The sequence below is a fragment of the Carassius auratus genome, chromosome 7, assembly GCF_003368295.1.
Source record: "Carassius auratus strain Wakin chromosome 7, ASM336829v1, whole genome shotgun sequence".
Classification (NCBI taxonomy): Eukaryota; Metazoa; Chordata; class Actinopteri; order Cypriniformes; family Cyprinidae; genus Carassius; species Carassius auratus.
The window spans coordinates 18,823,639-18,845,551 of NC_039249.1; the positions used below are offsets into that span (position 1 = coordinate 18,823,639).

The 21,913-nt window shown below is 34.9% G+C and overlaps 1 pseudogene; it reads left to right on the forward strand.

Moving 5' to 3' along the window:
* The window catches only part of LOC113105387 (phosphorylase b kinase regulatory subunit beta-like), a 76,973-nt pseudogene that overhangs the window by 12,122 nt on the left and 42,938 nt on the right, over positions 1–21,913 (forward strand).

The window sequence follows — 21,913 nt, forward strand, 5'->3', positions numbered from 1 at the left end:
AATTAAAAATTTCATAATTTAATCAACCTTTTTAATCAGACTCTTGTCTGTCTTTGAAAAACAAATTAACATATTTGTAATGAAACCTGAGAGATGAAAAATGTTACACAAACAAAAATTTGATCAAAGCATATGCCAGAGTGCAAGCATGTTTGATGTTCTCTATGTATGTTAATAATAGTGCTGTCAAACAATTAATTGCGATTAATCACATCCAAAATATCGGTTTTTGTTTACATAATACATGTTGTTTACATAATGTGTGTGTGTACAGTGGATATTTATGATGTATATACAAATAAACACACATACAATATATATTTGTAAAATATTTACATATATTTACCTGTATATATTTGTTATCTAAAAATATATTTAATATATAATAAACATATTTTTCTTAAATATACAGTGCCGTGAAAAGGTTTTTGCCCCCTTCCTGTTTTTTTTTTGTTTTTTTCTCCTGTTTTGCATATTTGTCACACTTAAAAGATTCAGATCATCAAATATTACACAAAGAAAATGCAGGTAAATACAAAGTTTTTAAATGATCATTTCATTTATTAAGGGAGAAAGCTGTCCAAACCTACTTGGCCCTATGTGAAAGATTAATTTTCCCCTCCTGTTAAATCATGAAAGAATTAATAAATGAATGAATGAATGCAGGAGTGAACGGGCTACCAAAATTACTCCAAGAGCGCAATGATGACACATCTAGGAGGTCATAAAATAATCCAGAACAACATCTAAAGAACTGCGGGCCTCATTTGCCTAGATTAAGGTCAGTGTTCATGATTTTACAATAAAAAAGAGACTGGTCAAAAATGGCATACATACTTTGGAGAGTTACAAGGTAAAAGCCATTGCTGACCGAAAAGAATGCAAAGGCTCATCTCTCATTTGCCAAAAATATCTTGATTATCCCCAAGAATTTTGGGCAAATATTCTGTGGACTTTTTGGAAGGTATGTGTCCTGTTACATCTGGCATAAAACCAGCACAATATTTCATAAAAAGAACACCATACCAACAGTCAAACATGGTGGTGGTAGAGTGATGGTCTGGTGCTGCTTTACAGCTTCAGGACCTGGATGACATGCCATAATTAATGGAACCATGAATTTTGCACTCTATCAGAAAATCCTGAAGGAGAATGTCTCGCCATAAGTTTGTGACCTCAAGCTCAAGCGGACTTGCATTATGCAGCAGGACAATGATCCCAAACACACAAGCAAGTCCACATTTGAATTGCTCAAAAACAAAATTAAGGTTATGGAGAGGCCAAATCAAAGTCTAGACTTAATTCCAAACTGAGATTCTGTAGCATGACCCTAAACAGTCCAATTATGCTTGAAACCCCTCCAATATGGCTGAATAAAAAAATTCTGCAAAGAAGAGTGGGCCAAAATTCCTCTACAGGGATGTGAAAGACTCATTGCCAGTTATCGCAAACACTCTATTGAAGATGTTGCTGCAAAGGGTGGCCAAAAAGTTATTAGATTTAGAGTGCAAATTTTCGCGTAGTGCTAGGCAGGTTTAAATAGCTTTTCCCCTTAAAAAATTTAATCATTTAGCATTTACTTGAGTTATCTTTGTGTGATATTAAAATTTGTTTGATGATCTGAATCATTCAAGTGTGACAAATATGCAAAAACAAAACAGGACATTTCACACCACTGTATACATGCATGTATGTGTTTTTATACATGTCTATATACATAATATATGCAGTACACACATATATTATGTTATCAAAAACTTTTATTTTGGATGCGATTAATCGCGATTTCATCATTAGAAAGCACTAGTTGATGTATGTTTATATGTGATGACAAGTCTAAATTAAATTCATCATATAAAGTGATCGTGCAACTTTTCTTAAACCACTTCTCATTACTGGCATTATATGAATTTTTGTGAAAAGTTTTGAAAAGTTGTGGTGTAATTGACTTTGAGGAACAGAAATCTTTCAGGTTTCATTTCAAATATCTTCATGTGTTTCAAAGATTAACAGAATTTTTATGGGTTTTGAATGACACAGTATTACGTAATTAATGAAGGAATGATTAGTTTTGGATGAACTGGAAATCAAATAGCTGATCTTGTCTGGTTTTGCTAATTCCACCTGTGATGGGTCTCTGTCCATCCCTCAACTCACACTGGATTGTGGCAGCTATGTCTGTGACACACAGCAGATGGTAAAAAGTTGCTTTTGACTGCAGAAGTGTGAACTTACTCAAAGTGGATGGTGGTTGGGCATTATTTATTTTATTATTTTTCTGTGGGGTTGCATTTGAGTGGCTGCCAGTTGAGCCTTTCTGTGGTTTGAATAGTTGGATGTTGCTGCAATCAGGGTTTTGACAACGTTCCCATGGCGAGGTGCCTGGAGTTGCTGTGGTCATTTGCTTAGTTGTTGCTTCCTGTTTTGGTCCACCAACTGAAACGAAATGTTAATTAATGCACAGGAGCATTTCTATAGTTATGGCCCAAAGTTTGTTCAAAGTTTGCTGCTTCAGTATTTGTACATTATTTTTCCATGTTTCTATGGTATACTGAAAAACAATCATAAGCATATATTGGTTTTATTAGCAAAAAAATATAATGAGTCAGTTTTTGCAGTGTTGACCCTTGTTATTCATAACCTATGCAATTCGCTCTGGCATGCTGGATATTAGCATCTGGGCCAAATCTTGACTGATGGTGATCCATTTTTACCTTATTAGTTCTCAGAGTTGATCACACTGTGGGCTTCTGCTTGTCCACTCACCTATTGAGACTTGACAGGTTCTCTATGGGATTGAGATCCGGGGAGTTGCCTGGACACAGATCCTCTTCTTTTTCACTCTTGCTTTGTGACATGGTGCTCCATCATGCTGGAAAATGCACAGATCATCACCAAATTGCTCATGGATAATTGGAAGAAGTCACTGTTGCAGGCCGTTTTGATACAATTCTTTTATTCATATCAGTGTTTTTCGGCAGAATTATGAGAGAGCCCACTCCCTTGGTTGAAAAGCAACTCCACACATGGATGGTCTCAGGATGCTTCACACTTGGCACAACACAAGACTCATGGTAGCGTTCACCTTTTCTTCTCTGAACAATCGATTTTCCAGATATCCCAAACGTTTGGAAGGGAGCTTCATCAGAGAAAATAACTTTGCACCAGTCTTCTGGAGTCCAATCCTTGTACTTCCTGCAGGATTTCATCTGCACTGTAAAAAATAAGTGTAATTTTAACTGTAAAATTTTGTAAAAACGCTACGGAAAAAAACTGATAATAGGTTAACAGTAAGTTCCCGTACTATATACAGGGAAAAACTGTAAAAGATCTAACAAAGCATTTAATGTAAATTTACAGTAAAATTCTGTTAATGATACAGCTTTTAGAAGTAAAAAAAGAACAAATCAATGTATAATTTACAGTCTAAAATTGTAAACTGATATTCCCAGAATTCACTGCGTGACACTCCACGTTTGAAAGTATTTTGTTTAAATAATCATGTTTTTAAATAGTTCTTGTTATCAGTTATGTACATTTGAGCTTTATGTTACATCTTCTGTTGCTTAATGAAAGTTTTTTGCATTATTTAAGTATCACGTGTGTTACCATGATGGTGTTTTGTGTTTCCATAAATGTGCACCTTCTATATGTTAATATATACTTCTGCTTGTGGTGAAGCTACTTGTGATGAGCTTTGATACTTCATGTGGCTTTCTCTTATACAGTACCATCTTTATTATTATGGTGGTTGTCAGTATTTTCAAGGTACAAAACAGATTTAATTTTGTGTGTTGTTGAATTTACTGGTTTATATTCACATTTTCTTGTTTGTAAATTACAGCTTTATATTGTAAAATTAACAGTTTTTGACGTAAATGTGTTTACAGTTTTCTGTATTTTTACAAAATTATTCTGGCAACCACAGCTGCCAAAAAGTTTTTGTAAAAACAACAAGAAATTTTTTACAGTGTGTCCTTGACATTGTTCTTGGAGAGAAGTGGCTTCTTTGCTGAATTTCTTGACACCAGGCCGTTGTCCAAAAGTCTTGGCCCCACTGTGCCCCAACCTGCTGCCATTTCTGAGCAAGCTCTACACTGATGGTGACATGATTCCTCAGGATGAGACTCTCCTGGTGCTTACTGGACACTCTGGGACCGTCCTGAAGACTTCTTCACTGCAGTCGTACCTCTCTCCTTGAAGTTCTTGATTGTCTAGTAAATTTTTCTTTTCAGGTTTCTTTTTAGCAATTTCCTTGCATGTGAGGCCATTTTGATGCAAAGTGATGATGGTTGCACGTGTTTTTTGGAGGTAACCATTGCTTACAAGAACTCAATAACCGCATTTCCACTGTCGGGCCAGTGTGAGCCGGGGCTTAAAACGGGCCAGCTGGGGCTAATAATCTCGGGCCAGTAACACGAGGCCAGAATAGCGCAGCGTTTCCACAGTCGAGCCAGAAGCTCTGCTGCGCGTCACTAAAACACGCCTCTCAGGAACTATGTCACACAGCCCCAACTTTTCACCAACAAAGAGAAGTTATCAGAAAACAAAGAAATAAGTCACTGGAACTAGCGGCCCGTTTGTTTGCATGCTTTGTTAAATATTCAATTTCAAAAGCATCGATGTTTTACTATAGAATAAGTGATACATTGATCATAATGAATTAATTTATCAGGACTCAAATTAATCAGACATAAATACATTTATTTCTATTTTATTTATTTATTTTTAGCGATTATGAAAATAGCCTGCTTATTCAGTCTTGTCTGTTTCTGTTTATTTGTAGCCACAGTAGCCATCACATTCAGAATGAATGATAATATCTCTATTTTTATAGAAGCTCCCAAACAAAAAAACATAATATATTTTTATGACAGGTTACGTCGAGTTAAACTAGAGATGAGACTTATGACAGATAATATAAGTTACTAAATAAATACATGATTGTGATAGAGAATAAGAAGCTGATGTCTGATTTCTTCAAACGGTCACATTTACCATGTTTACTATGGTAATGTTAATGTCTAGCGTGTCTTTTACATCGCTTACGGGGAAGTCGTGGCCTAATGGTTAGAGGGTTGGACTCCCAATCGAAGGGTTGTGGGTCTAGTCTCGGGCCGGACGGAATTGTGGGTGGGGGGAGTGCATGAACAGCTCTCTCTCCACCTTCAATACCACGACTTAGGTGTCCTTGAGCAAGGCATCGAACCCCCAACTGCTCCCCGGGCGCCGCAGTATAAATGGCTGCCCACTGCTCCGGGTGTGTGCTCACAGTGTGTGTGTGTGTTCACTGCTCTGTGTGTGTGCATTTCGGATGGGTTAAATGCAGAGCTCAAATTCTGAGTATGGGTCACCATACTTGGCTGAATGTCACTTCACTTTCACTTTCACTTTCACTTATAAATATTTCTGCCTTGTTTAGTGATTATAATCCACATCGGATCAAGTTATTTCAAACGCACACTGCTGACTAAGAAGGAGTTTTGAGCTCAACTTATTTAAAAAAGTGTTTTTATGCTGGTGTTATAGCTGTTAGCTTTCTGAAATGATCTGCAGTTCAGACTCTCTATTTTTTTTTATAAAAGCTCCCAAACAAAATTCATTACTATATTTTGATGACATATGCTACGTGGAGCTAAACTCTCGAGACGATACTTATGATAGATAAAGTATGTTACTAAATAAATACACAATTGTGATAGAGAATAAGAAGCAGACATCTGATTTCTCCAAGTGGTTGCATTTACCATGTTTACTATGGTAACGTTAATGTTTAAATATATCTGCGTTGTATGGTGATTATAATCCACATCAGATCAAGTGAGTTTTGAGCTCAACGAGAGAAACTCTGCCTTTGTTCATAACCACTCCTCTAGCCCCAGCTGGCCCGCTTTGGCCCATGGTTTTCATCGAGCCAAAAAACCCTGGCCGTCGGCCCAGAGGAAGCCAAGATGAGGCATGATCAAGCCCCGGAAGTGACAGTGGAAATGCGACCGGCCCTGGCACGCACCAGCACACCCGCTTTAAGCTCGACAGTGGAAAGCTAGACAATGTGAATGAACACTACAACAGCTTACGCAGCAAAATTTATGTCACAACCAAAACTTTTGGCCATGTATAGTCTTTCATACTGAAGCACAGGACCCCCATCAAAAAGTTTACCCATACTGATATTGTTAATTATGATATGTTTTATAGGATATATGGATAAAAGCTTTACTCTTAGTATAAGGTTTGTTGCTCCATCACAAACAGCACATTGCAATAGAGAGCAGAACTGACACATGGACAGTAATGTATACTTACACTCTAAAGAATGCTGGGTTGTTTCAACCCAACTTTGGGTCAAATATGGACTAACCCAACTTTTGGGCTGAAAATTTAATTACAAAATGTATCTGTGTGTGTGTGTGCAATCTGATTTGCAAACAATCTTAGAACTTTTTGTAAACTCATTTGACCAATTATATCAGTAGTGATTCATCTGCTAATACTGATTCTAAACAGCTAGAAACCACACAACATGATTGCTGAAATATTGTCAGGGAAAATTATTCTCAGACCCATATATGGTAATCTAAATAAAAAATACTATAAATAAATATAATAATTAATAATAGTCAATCAATAAAAAAAGAATCATAGTTTCCATAAATTACATTTTAAATTAAACATATAAAAATAGAATGTTATTTAAAATTGTAATAATATTTTACAATATTACTCTTTCTACTCTATTTTTGCTCAACATAAAGGGCTTATTTTAAAACCATTTAAAAAGTGTAACTGCATCCAAAACTAGTAACCTTTTAACTAGTACCATGAGATTGTTATTTTACAGTGCAGTCACATGATGCCTTGTTTATCACTTTCTGGAAACATTACGCTCATTTGCTAATCATTTTGATCTAAAAAATGCTTTTAACATGCATACCATGGCTTTTCCACTATTAATGATTTGGATGCATTGGAAGTTACCTTTTTGTTTATGTACTGATGCACTGATGGTTGGGAGGCTGTCTTTAACAGTAAGAGTAGTCTCATTTCACATGCAAAAAGTGCTCATGTTAATGCGGTTTTTACAGTTGGCCATTGCTCTATAGCAACTGTTCTCTCCCGGCGTAGACCTGAGCAATTATGCCTCTCTTGTGCCTTTGAAATTGTTCCATTTCATTTATTCCTGACCCCCAAGACCTGATTTGCAAGAAAGCTTTTCTGTGTCTTAATTATAATGCCTCGTTTATGCAGTTAATTACAGAGTGCAGTGCTCATTAACATCTGTCTATAGCATTCACAAAGAACACTGGCTTTTTAATAAACTCACAATGCATTGCAACCGTAAATATCATTGGTTCCACAGGTATATTCAAGAGACGTGTTTACTGTGGCATGCTGCTGATAACACACTGTGAAAAATAAGTCACAAACAGATGAAAAGCATGAAGAAAGCATGAATGCTTGACTTCTAGGTAAGACAAGCATGCGTTTCTTCTGCAGCGTTAAACTGATCTATATGCACTCACAAATACATGCATAAGAAGACTTCTTCCATCAAGCAGCCAGCTTTGATGAGTTTAATAAAGGTCAATCAAAGTCAAACATAATAAATCACTTTGATAGAGTCTCTATTTTGCCAAGTAGTGTGTCACAGAATAATAGATGTTCCTTTAGCAACTGAAGGTTACTCTCTGCCCTGTTGTGCTTTCAGATTTTATTGGTTTAATATTACAGGCAGTAATGAATAACAGATGTTTCAAATGTCATCCTTTGTCTCACAGTTGTCTTTATCACTCTTTTGCCTCTGTCTATATTTGCTTTTCTAAGACGTTATTTCGACCAAGGGATGAGTGTTTTCTTTTTTGCAGACACTTACAGCTGTGTTTGGCCTGTTATACAGCTGTGTAACTGGTGTGAAAAGAAAAAAAAATAATAATTGTATTTGGAACAGAAGAATGCCTTTCATGACCTGACGAGAGAGGGGAAGTGAAGAATACAGAAATGGGCCACTTATTTATAACACCTAAAATATGCTGTAGGGGTTCGTGTGTGTGGTGCGGTGGAAAGGTCGGCCCAGTTTTCTGCTGTATTGACGGGTGAAGGGTCCTTTCCATAACTAGGATTATATGAATGAGAGATTCACATAAGTTTAGTTAAGCGGTTTTTGGTTTATGGATTTCTGTGCAACATGTATTCACTTTTTTGTATCTGTGTAAAGAGCAAAATAGTCGAGGGATGTTGTTTATTATATTGTAAGCGCTGATATTTTGAGCTAGAGCAGAGAATCCCAGGATTTTCCAGGAATTCCAGGATTTTGGAAGAGATGATACTCTGTTAATGCATTTGGGGAAGATTGGAGAAATCCTTGTGGCTGTCTGGGATTTATGGGATACAGTCAGTGTGTGAAAATATATTGACGGTCCAGTGTCACATCCAGTAGCAATCAACCGATATGGGTTATTAAATATGTGTGTTTTGTGTTCATCTAATTTGTTATCATTGAATTATAAATTACATATAAAATGCAGTACACAAAAATTCAATTAAAATTATAGATTATAGATATTTAAAAAAATCCCAAACGGCCATAGTTATTAGATCAAAATAGACTACTTTTAAATTCGGACCCACTTTATATTAAGTGGCCTTAACTACTATGTACTTACATTTTAATTAATAATTTAGTACAATGTACTAATTGTGTACATACATGTTTTTACATTGTACTTATATTTAAAAAAACTACATGTAATTACATCTGTATTTAATTCCTGTAATTACATTTATAATTTACACTTTACACCTTAACCCACCCTTAAACTTACACATACCTCCAACCCTCTCCCTAACCTTACCCCTATCCCACCTCAATAGCAGCAAAAGTGTTTTACAATACAATATTAACACAATAAGTACATTGTACTTATTTCTTTATGTAAGTACATAGTAGTTAAGGCCACCTAATATAAAGTGGGACCTTAAATTCTAAATAGACTAGTATATCTGTATATATCGATGATATTAAACAACTGATATTTGGTTGTCACTAATGTGTAGTTTATCTGCAATTACATCTCTAGTTTTTGTTTTTTAATAATCAGCCGATCTAATCATTCATAATGTTCATTTGAACATCTGAAAATTCACCATGCTTTCTGCTTTTTTATTTGTTATTTTGCAGTATATGCCACATTTTTGTGCCGCATTAAATAATCATGCATATATATTTTGTGACCTCATTTTCAACGTCTGGGGAAAACCCCCCTGCGGCAGTCACGTCTGCTGGGGAAGTGATTGGCTTTCTGTGGTGATTCAGTGCAGAAGCCTTACCTATCGTCTGCATAATCTCTTTATTTACTTGAGTTTATGACTCACATCTGTTCAGTCTACCGTTTATTTATCATCTTCATCTCTTTCTATTTGATCACCTTTTAATTGAATCTGGTGTGTTATGTCTATAACAGTCTGGTTTTTAATAAGCAAATGTTAGAGCAAATAAATATATAAAATAAAAATTCCAAACAATTATGAAATCACTTAATATTAAGTACACATGTACATTCAAATTAATGTTGTCACAGCAATTCCTTTTGGAATAATACCCAACATTCAGTGTATCTACCCAAATTCTCCTTAACGCATGTCTAAAATCAGCTTGGGTGCAAAAATGTTGTCGGCATTATGGCATTTTCAAATCTTTTTGCCATTGTATCACTGGTGGCAGAGAATGTATTATGTCCAGCAAAGCCCTAAAAAATCTTAAAAGCTTGAGTTAAGTAGATACTTATCCTGATTTTGCATCTATTTCAAGTCAGGTAGACATCTGGGAGCACTGCATCTTGATGTACGCATTCAGAGTGGCTCCCGAACACCTACAGGTACATCATCTTAATTGTAATTTGCAGTTTAAAAGCTAATGCACATTTACTGATATAATGTAATATAACAGAACAGTACTTTAAATGAGATAAAATTGTGTTCAGGAGCACAACTATGACCTGCAGGAATATCAATACAAAACCCCCCTTTTTCTTCTTCTTCTGACTCACTTTCCTTAGTAAGCATTTGATAAATTATGAAACGGTCAATACCTTGGTTATATCTTGCATTTTACCTCCATCTTTTCTCTCTCACGCTAATATTCTCACAGGTGAAAAAGTTTAAGCAGGACCCAAGTGCATTCACGTGTGTGCACTCAATATTTAATGTGCAGACTGGAGATGAAGTTTACTCGTATGAAGAGTACAGCCATCTACAGGTGATACCTACACTGCATTTACACACTATAGTCATAGATACTACCCAGAAGTTGTTCTTTAAATAAGTGATATGTATGTCACTTTCAAAACATTCATTATATATATATATATATATATATATATATATGTATGTGTGTGTGTATGTGTATATAGAGAGAGCGCTTCTCTGCTGTCTTCAGATGCTATCGGAAACGTCCTATTTCCAATCTATAAAGTCATTATTACGAGCTCGTTGCATTATTTTCTGTTAAAAATAACAGTGGACAGTGGTTTGTGAATGCTGAAGCTTAGCCTAAATAATTTGATCGGGAGCATCCCCTCCTGTGACCCAGGATTTGTCTGAATGTGTATTCAGAGCCAGTGAGAAACGGACTTTCATAATAATTAAAAAAACTTTATTAACGCGCAATAAAAAAATGATATGCTTGAATCAATTAATGCATTAACGCGATAATAACGCATTGACTTGCCTAGCCCTAATATATATATAAGAATTCCAAAATATCCTCTCTAACAGTACTGAGAATTTTGGAATGAGCTCTTGTGTCCTTCTCTTTCAGTGTTTTATTATAAAGTATTTTATGTATTATCTCATTTCATTCTTTATGACCGCTTGTTTATTTCATATATGCTGATGTAATATCTGCTGACTGGTCCAGCGGTCAACAGCCCACAAAATGAATTCAACCTTTTGAATGAAACTATTAAAATTAAATTTTGTCCAGTAATGGGCAAGTAATGAAAACCTCAGAGTTTCAAATTGCAGTCAGATCCTCCTTTTACTCACCATTACCCTTTACATTAGTGTGAGAATAAAGTTATATCATTATAAATGGCTCTAACTAAAACCATTCTTGGATATTTCTTTGCTTTTCTTTTCAGATTGATGCCTTTTCTCTGTTTCTGTTGTACCTGGTTGAAATGATATGTTCTGGCCTACAAATAATCTGCAATACAGATGAGGTATGACTGCATGAACTATTTATTACAAAAATGCCAGTACAGGTTTAATTAGTCAGTTAATCCAATTCAGTTAAGTTCAGTTTATTTGCATAGCACTTTTCACAATGCATTTTGTTCAAAACAGTTTTACAAAAATACATGCTGTGCTGTAGATGTTTAGCGAATTTCTATGGACTAAATCTAGACATGTCTATATGAATTTAAGGAATCTTCTAATCCAGTGGGGCATGTGAGGAGGCAAAAAGATTTTCCTGCACAGACATAGAAACAGGTTCAAGTCATACAAATTTGTCGCAATGATCAACAGAAAGGTGAACAATACACAATGGACCTTTTTGTCCATGAAATGTGACAGCATTTTTACATTGCAAACTAGGAAAAATGTTTACAAAGGTATTGCCATCTGTTAAATCATCTGTACGATGGTACTATATGCTGTAGTAAGAACTATAAGAATTTGAGAATTTGGATTTTTTTCACCTCAGTAGGACTGTCAGTTTTTGCCATGATGATTTGCAGTAGATTAGGTAGAGAAATGGTTTACACCCCAAAATCTTTTTGCTAGCCATTGGATTCTCTCTCTGTCTGCCTGAGGACTTAGCCTTAGGGTCATTTTGGCCTTGACTATGTTGAGCAATTTAGCTGTGAGGACCATTACTGCAGAAATAAAATTAAGCTGAGTTGAAATAGTTAAGGGCAAAGAGCATAGATGCCAATTCCTGCATTTTACCAAGCTGAGAGATCACTTATGCAACTGCCCAAGCACTCTATTTGGAAAATACTGTAGCACAAATATAAAACTGTCGTTAAAAGGCCTCTTCAGATCCTGCCAGCACTCACCCTTGACCCTGGACTCATACACCAGAGAAGACACTGAGAAGTGTTAGTGTTTGCTGTAATAGTTGTGTAATCTTTCTATTCTTTGGGCTCCACAGACTTCATTAACAGTGTCCTTTATTTCTGCTGTCCGCTCCCATGGGCATTTATTTAACACTCTGCTGATAAACCCCTGTCTGTTGATTAACTTCAGCTTTTATTTATTCAGCCACATTGCCCTTTTCTTGGAAAGTGTTACTCTTAAATGTTGTGTTTTTAAGCAATTACCATGTACAACTATATTGTGTATATGACAGGCAGAATCACCTTTCTAGCTGAGCTTTCCTTCCAAATCTTAACAAATTGTCACTGTAGCTTTTATTTAGCTATTTGCAAAAGAGTTGCTAATTGATGTCTCTAAACAGTGCCTGCTCGAGTGTGTAATGCAATTTAAAAAACAGTTGTGAAATCAGCAGCCCATTACATTCCATTATTAATGAACAGGAGAACAAATCGGGGAGAAATTTCTAGTTTAATATTTGTCCTACTCATCACTGGCAGTGCATTTTTTCTTACATGTGTGCCTTGGTTCTGGTTTTGGATTTGGATTTAAGTGGTTATAGGGAAATTCATGTGCTAGTAGCACTCAAATGTAGTTAGTTAGTCCATCTGATAAATGAAAAATAATGGTTCCAAGCTTATTTGCATATTTGTGTGTAATCCAGTCTGAAATGTTTCTGACACTTCTCAATAACTGAGGTTTTGTTTTGTTTTTCAACTCTGGGATAGAGTCTAAATACAGATAAACCCTAATTTGTGTGCTGAAATTATTGTTGAAAGGTTTAATCCAATGCAAATACACCAGGATAATCAACAGATTTGCAGTTTTAGTGTAAATTGAGATGTTAAGTGAGAACTTGCTAGTTTGGGACCGCATGTTGGTTTATAGTTCTTGATAAACTTTGAATGGTTGAGCTTTGCAAGTAAAATGAAAACTAAAATTGGTAACACTTTATTTTAAGGTGTCCTTGTTACAGTGTAATTATACAATTAAGTACTGAGTAATATTAATTAACTACATGTACTTAGTATATGGTTAGAGTTAGAATTAGGATTTGGCTGAGGGTTCTTGCATGTAATTATGCATAATATATTATTATTATTATTATTATTATTATTATTATTATTATTATTATTATAGTAAGTACATGTAACGTGTAAAAGGACACCTTAAAATGAAGTGTTCCCCTAAAATTTGTTTAAAAAGTGAGAAAATGTAATATTTACTTATCTCGCCACTTATTTATATGGTGCTTTATACAATACAGCTTTACTAAACAGATTTACAGTGACACACAAGAAAATAGAGATTCAGTGATGCAAAAAATTAAAATAAATAAAAGAAATTTCTGCTGTAAATCTGCTCTAAAATAAAATAAGAGTATACAGTCAATATTCAGTTAATATCAGGTAATTGTTGATTCAGTTTGGTTCAATAACTGCAAATCCATCAATTTTTGAATGAGTTTAATTCAGCTCTGGAGAAACAGTGATTCCATCATCAAACTCAGTTCAGTTCACATCCAATAGATACCATTTATTTAGTCAATAATATTTGCAAATATCAAGTGTTGGGTGTAACTAGTTACCAAGTAATTAGTTAATATAATTAAATTTCTTTTCCACTGAAAATGTAAGGTTAGGTTTGTTTTTGTTTTTTTGTAATTGAATTACAGTTACTTCTTATGTAATTGGACTTAATAATGTGTATAGACTGTAGAACATTTATATACAATACAAAACAATAGTGGATTTAATATAAAATTTTTAAGTCTAACCTTAAAATGCATGCTTCTTATGTACCCTTCTCACTTTAAATTCTTTGGTGATTTAATAAGAATATTGGTAACACTTTAGTGTCCAATTTCAATTCACTAGCTGGTTATTAGCTCAATATTAGATTGGCTGATTATTACTACTTAAACAGCACATATTAATGTCTTATTCTGCAAGACCTTATTATAAATCCTACCCAATTCTTAAACATAACAACTACTTTATTACTTTATTTAGTATTACTAAGCAGTGATTAGGGGTATATTAAAGCAAAAGTCATAGTTAATAGTTAGTTAAAGGGATAGTTCACCCAAAAATGAAAATTTGATGTTGATCTACTTATCCCCAGGGCATAAAAGATATATGTGGCTTTGTTTCTTCAGTAGAACACAATGGAAGATTTTTAACACAAACCATTGCAGTCTGTCAGTCTTATAATGGAGATGAATGGGAGCCATGGCTAAAACATACAACAAAACAAAAAAACAAAAAAAATTCTAAAATGTCATAAAAGCTATCCTAAGCACGTCTTCCTGGGCACATGCCACCTATTTCTCAAATGGACCACTGACACTCTATCTACAATCTCAATTAGGAGTGTCAGTGATCCACTTGAGAGATAGGTGGCAGTAATGCACTTATAAGTATGCGATCCGCCGTAAAGCAAGAAGAAGAAGAATCCTCACGCGCCTGCTTGAGAAAGTGCTCAGGAGGATGCACTCAGGACAGTTCGAACAGTTAGGACATTGTATGTATCAGAGGTAAAAAACGACATAAATACCGTTCAGTTTATTGCACAGACCAATCTTTTTGTGTCTGCAGGGTTTAATTTGCTTTTATTGTATGTTTTAGCCATCAGTCCCTTCACCTCCATTATAAGACTGACAGACTTCAACGGCTTGTGTTAAAAATCTCAAAGTCACCTATATCTCAGATGCCCTGGAGGTAAGCAGATAAACATCAAATTTTCTTTTGGGTGAACTATCCCTTTAATAGTGAGTAAAAGAGCGTAATCTAAAATGTGAACAGATTCATTGATGTAGTTATCTTTTATTTATTTGTAATAATTAAAATAATAATTTCATGTATACCCTTGTATCATTAACTTGACAAGGTTTATATAGGATTTACAAAGTAATTAATAATAAGCAATTAAATATAAAGAACCAGAAAGAACTAGAAGGAACTTAAAGTAATTTGACATGTTTAAGCATCCATTAAAGAGCAGTTTCTATGTGTTGTCATAGTTTTGAAGTTCATTTAAATCTTAAGCTATTACTGTAGGTATATCTGGCCTATGAGTGATTGGGAAATGTCATAGTTTAAATCTATTATTAGAAAGACATATAGTCTAAGGGCCGCTTCAACAGTTACTGTACAATTATCAAATAAAACAGCTTATCCAGCAAACACGAATGACCATGACTGATCTATCTTCATCTTCAAAAAAGTTCCACTCCTGCTCTGCATTTTCTCTCTGCAGATGAAGAAGAAAGAAGAGGGAAAATAGTGCCACCCCGGGCCAGCGGTATTCATTAAGATACAATAAAGCTCGTCACATTAATCATTTTAGTCCAGGCCCAAAATAAAAGTGCTTAAGCCATCCCTCTCTCCTTCTTTCTCCCTCTGCATTTTGTCTTTCGCCTACCTTCCTCAGTGCCCCATTTTAACGTGCTTTAGGGGCCCTCAGTTCTCTTCATGTTAAATTAAAAGCACTGTCAGCCCGGCCTCCCCGGGTGTTTGAACATTTTCTCATTTATGTACCATAAAGTCATCATTCTTTCCCTCATCTTGTTTTTCCTATGGCCTCATTCTGTGCTGGGGATGGGAATTGTTGAGGGGCTTATGATATTACCAATGCCACCCATGGAAGTGATGGATTACTTTAGCTGCTTTAAACAGTGGATCATTATTCAAATAAATTCATGTATAATCAGAATATTATATGGGTTACATGAAGGAATGCTGATGTATCGACAAATAAAAACACCCATGGGCTAAAAAAGCGCTGAGAGCAGGTCTACGTCTCAAAGCAAACCTATATTTGTTGATGTGCGCTGATGTCTGGAGATCTTGGTGTGACACATTTCCCTGACATGTTTGCATATTTGTATGTATCATTCATCCAGAATCTGGTGTTCTGTGTGGAGAGAGTTTATCGTGTGCCAGACTTTGGCATGTTGGAGCGGGGAAGCAAATATAACAATGGAAGCACAGAACTGCATTCCAGGTAAGGTTTATCATTGTCTTTCTGTTCCCTTTCTATTACTTTGTCATTAAATAAAATTGCTACAATATAATTTGTAGTTAAGGATGCACAATATATCAGTAAACATTGGTTACTGAGCAATATTATTAGTGATCAACTGATATAGATTTAACACTCTGATTGGTGTACTGAACGTTATGCCCATTACTCATTAAGAGAATAGGGACAACCCAGTTCAAAAATGCGCCCCGGCAAACGGACCATTTTTCCATCGTTAAAATAGCAAAAGTGGATTTGGACGTGCCCTGAGTGCACCTACGTCGTGCACTTTTCACTTTGCGTTTAGATCGTTAAAATAGGGCCCTAAGACTAAATGACAAAATTAACACTGATTATAGCACTGCTAAATATGTTTAGTTTCTGATAAATATCTATTTTTATACTGTACATTTTAATATTCACTTTTAGCAATTCATGTGATTAGATTTGTTGTTTTTTTAAATATATGTTTAATTGGCTTATAGGAATCATCTAGAATTTTAATGTGTTTAATGTTTAATTTTGATGCATCCATATTCATCGCTGAAAGTGATTGTCTTGTACAAAGACAGCGTGTATTACTAAATTAATTTGTCTTTTGAATATTAATTAGTGCACAAGGCACAAAATTTTTATTTTCTCTTAACCTGTTTTTTTTTTTTTTTTTTTTTTTTTACCAGGTACTAAGGCAGCATTCGTCATGCTCTTTGTGAAACATAACAAACTTTTGTTTGCTGCTCACATCAATGAAACCCAGCACCTAAAACGATGTGAAAGTTTGAGCTCATGTTGAGGAGGTTATAGATTCAGTAAGTGTGACACTTCATTTCACCTCCTCTGGGTGAGTCCATGAGGGACTGAACTCTTAACTGAGAGGATTCACATAGAGAAACTCCTATCAGCCCATTGCAGTAATGATTCTTGGTGCTCTGCAGACAGCATGGACTGTGGATTTGCCCAGACAATATGCTTTTTAAGAAGAGCAAGTCAATAGGCAGTGACTTCTAACACATCGCTTTGCCTCTCTTTCATAACCAGACTCAATAATGATTCTCTCCATCAAGGCTTCCTTATCTTGCCTTCACAGCATCCCCACTGAGGGCCAATTAGAGTATTGACTTCTGCTCTTTGCAATTTTTAACTGAATGAAAAATATTGTTTAACATTTTTAAGCAGATACTTTATAATGATCAATTAATGATTCACCGGTCTTTCAATTATTTTAGAGAAATGTCAAATATGGAAGAACAGGTATAATATAGCTTGTTTTTTTCTGACTTATTCAGAAAATATGTAGCATAAATCTTTGCATTTTACCTTACACAACTCTGATAACTGCAAGTACAGTACAGTTAAACTAGAAGTACACAAAGGCTATTTATAACAGACTGTTAAAAAAGATGTCTGTATCACAAATGCTTTTCTTTTAAACTTTGCAATCATCAAAGAATCTTGAAGAAAAAATAAGCAGCACTGTTTTCAACCTTTATAATAATAAGTAAATTAGCATTATTAGAATGATTTTTGAAGAATCATGACACTGAAGATTGGAGTAATGAATGCTGAAAAGTCAGCTTTGTAATTACAGAAATAAATGATATAGTGATGTCCCAGACTAAGAATTTTCATAGTCGAATTGGAATTTTTGAATCTTTCCGATAGTCGACTGAGTCAAATTCAAAGTCACATGTTTGGGGATGGTGGGAAAAATACATTACCAAGAGTCAAGTCAGACATTCAACAGCCATAATTACTGATGTTAACACACGGGGAAAATGTGTAACGGATGCCTCGCCAATACAAAAATAATGTTTTATGTTTTGATTAAAAGATCGTTAACATTAAATGGCAACGAAACACTAAGAATTCAAAACATTTTTAAAATAGTGCTGTCATTATAACATTATGTATATGACAGTAGTTATTAATGTTCTGCATTTCTGTTTTAAACTGCGCATGCTGAAGATGACTGGTAGAATGTAGCATATGATAGCATGTTTTTAATCAATGGGATCAAACTCATAATCTATCTCATGTAGAATTTGCTTCATTGTTTATTCTACCGAACATTAATATTACAACTCAAAGGATATCTGCACAAAATGCCCCAAATGCACATGAACGTTTCTGCATTGTTCAGAGTTAACTCCTTTTGTGGACTCTTCACGCAACAATGTGCAGAAACACGGCAACTACACTCTAAAATTCACAGCATTTTATTATAATGGTGTTCTCATTATAATGTTAAGTATATGATAATCACAGTATACTACAATGAAGCGCTTTACTGCAGCACAACTCAATCAATTGCAACATTGTTTGAGAATCATATACTACCAGTCAGAAGATTGTGAACAGTAGGATTTTTTATGATTTTTAAAGAAGTCTCTTCTGCTCGCCAAGCCGGCATTTATTTGATCCAAAGCACAGTGAAAACAGTAAAATTTGTAAATATTTTGACTATTTAAAATAATAATAATAATAATAATAATAATGATGATTATTATTATTATTTACTTGAATGCATTTTAACATTCAATTAATTCCTCATCATAATTACTCCAGTCACATGATCCTTCAGAAATCATTCTAATATTCTGGTTTGCTGCTAAAAAAAAACCCTATTATTATTATTATGAAAACAGTAGAATTTCTTCAGGTTTTTTTTGATGAATAGCAAGTTCAGAAGAAGAGCATTTATCTGAAATAGAAATCTTTTGAAACAGTATAAATGTCTTTATCATCAGAAAAATAAAAGTATTGATTTCTATAATTTCTCGACATTTAAAGAAGAAATACGTGTTTAAAATAACGTATGATGTGATGTTCTCTCTAAAACTAAAATAGTAAACCTGTGCTTTTTACATTAATGAACATCACATCTATCTTTGTTTTATAAGAGCCTGTGCAAAATGAATATAAATGTAAATATACATTTTTGCAAGCTGAAACAAATAAGAAGCTGAAGCAAATGTGTTTCTCATAAGTAATTAATGAGTTTATTCTTCTAACATGATTATTCTGTGTACAGAGTAAAGAGAGTTGTTGGATTGCTGTGGATGGAGCTCAGAATGAGATGTGATAAATGTTTTAAATCAGTGTACTCCGGCCCAGCACAAAGGAAATAGATGTTGCTGTTTTTAGATCTATTGAAACAGTGCCAGATTTTGAGTAAAGTCACAGAACGCCAGAGGGCTGTAAATCATGACCATTCAAGAGGCCTGTTTAAAAGTTTCTTTTGAAATTCTCTCAGAAACTTTCCATTTAATTAAAATGAGAATAAAGGGCATTTCATCCAATTACAAAGACCAGACCAACCGTCACCAATAGAGAGCCAGTTATAGTAACACATTACAGCAGATGGTTCCCCCTCATTTTTTATACATTATCCAGTTTTGTGAGTTTTAGTTTTACCAGTTTGAATGTAAAAGTGGCATAGTCTGTCAGCATCATTGTCAGATTTGACCAGTATATCTGGGGCTGAGCATGTTTGCTTTCTGTCCAGGCAGAAAATCAATAGTGTCTCAACCTCTTGCAGCTTGATTGTGATCGTAGCTGATGGTTTTGTTGGGAAGAGATGCACGGAGCAGAGCTGGATTCTTCCATGCTCTTTTCAATTTAGAATTATCCCCACTGCCTTTCAGTTTGCTCGTTTTCTACATTTTCAATATTGATTTTTCTTCACCAATAGCAATTGGGTGGTACTTTTTATTTATTGCTAAGCACACCTAGCTTTAATCTTGTGCTCCAATTGTAAGACTGAGTGGCTGAAGAAGAAAAAAAAAATGCAGAAATTATTAGCTTTGTTTAACCTCAAAGGAGTCTTTCATGGATGAAAATGGCTTTGGATTTCAGCAGTATTTAATGAGAGCTTAGTTCTCCTTTCGTGAAAAGTCTTCAAAAGCAAGCGCAATATTTATTTCGTCTTTAAAAGGAGATGCTCATTGTGACTGTGAATCTGATCTATTGTCTTCTAGCTCGCTGGGACTAGCCAAAGCAGCTCTGGAAGCCATCAATGGATTCAACTTGTTTGGAAATCAGGTACTGCTGACATCCTTTGGCTAATAATGGGTTTATTCACACAGAAATCTGAATTCTGTCATCATTTACTCACCATAATGTCATATGAAACCTCTATGATTTTCTTTCTTCTGTGGAACCTAACAGGGGATATTAAGCAGATTGTCTAAACTGATTCATTTCATCAAAATTCATTTTTCATCAAAACTGACAAATGATAATCAAGAACTATAAAAAAAGAAAAAAGAAAAAAAGAAAAAAAAGATAATAAAGTCTACCCAATCGTGGAAATTTCATTTTTGGATGAACCCCCTCTTTAATCACTGGATTATTCATGTTTTTTGAGGAACTGTGTTTAATGTTCATAAAAGGAAGATTTTAGTAGTTCAGAACTGCTGAAGGAAACAATGTACCAACATCTCTCTTCATCTTTGTAATAAATAAATGTGTCTGCTCCTGCACATAAATGCATCTGAGGTAAGAGGGAAACAAAACAAAGTGATCAAGATGATTGGGTTAGATTGTGTTTGAGCTATCCGTTTTGTCAGATTTCCAACTTTGATGGATGGTGAATACTTCTATCTGGTTTTGGTGCTCTTTTCTTTTTGGAGCGGTCATTAGTGGGATTAATTTGTTTTGGTGTTGAGGGAAAATCAAGATGGCAGTGGGGCACATCCATTATATTTGGTAATGGACTGGAAAAGTGATAACATCCTCAAAGCCCATCCATTTTGGAAGAAGCATCTCACACCCCCACCCCCCTCCATCATCCAAATTTACACACAGAAAAAGGCCCTTTGGATTGCATTGTTAAGTGTATATAGTTGTTAAACTAGGATGTTGGTTTAACAGAAGGATGGACAAGATTTAAAAATATGGTGTAGTTATTTGTAGTTACTGTTCCGTTTTGACCTTTTGCCAAGTTTGCCTATTCCTCCCTAATGTGGCTCTCTGTGTTCTGTCGTTAGCGGGAAACATGGTGCAGTGTATGAAAGGACTTTATGGAAGTGACTGCTGTAGACAGTGTTGTTCTGAATTAATGGAGGACTCAAATGGCTGGCTCTGCCATGTGACTCTCAGTTGGATGGAAGGGGTGCTGTGTCATCACATGGGTTATGTTATTAATGATGGCTCTCACGCTCCATTTCCTCAACTAACTCTCAGCATGGACGGCAGAGCTGACACTTTCATGTGTTTCTTTGGAGCAGGAGCTGTCAGAGCACGGTTATAACAGGATAAAAGCAGGTAGATCTTTCATGCCATATGTTGAGCTACATATTGCTCAGCTTTCAGATTTTTAATTAAAGCCCCATCATTTTGAAACCATTATACAGATTCTCATGGATTTAGATTTAGGGATAGGCAGATTGGTCATCTTGTCATCCAACTACAAACTAGTTTATCTATACAACATTCTGGCTTTAGCTTTGTTAAATGTCTCACAGCATACTAAAATGGCACCATGAAGTTGGTTTTTAGACTGACCCACTTTAATTTTCAGAAAAATATTATATAAATTATAAAAAAGAAGATATTTTTATCCATCCATTGAACGTCTACTCAACCAATATTTTCACCCTTCAAGAAGTATAAAAAAATAGAAAAAATTATCCACATGAACCGAGTGATGAAAAGTATAATTGTTTTTATGCAATAAAATGTTAATGATATACAGTTGTGCTCATAAGTTTACATACCCCTTGAAAAATGTGCAAAATGTAAGTAATTTAAACAAAATAAGAGGGATTATGAAAATGGCACGGTATTTTATATT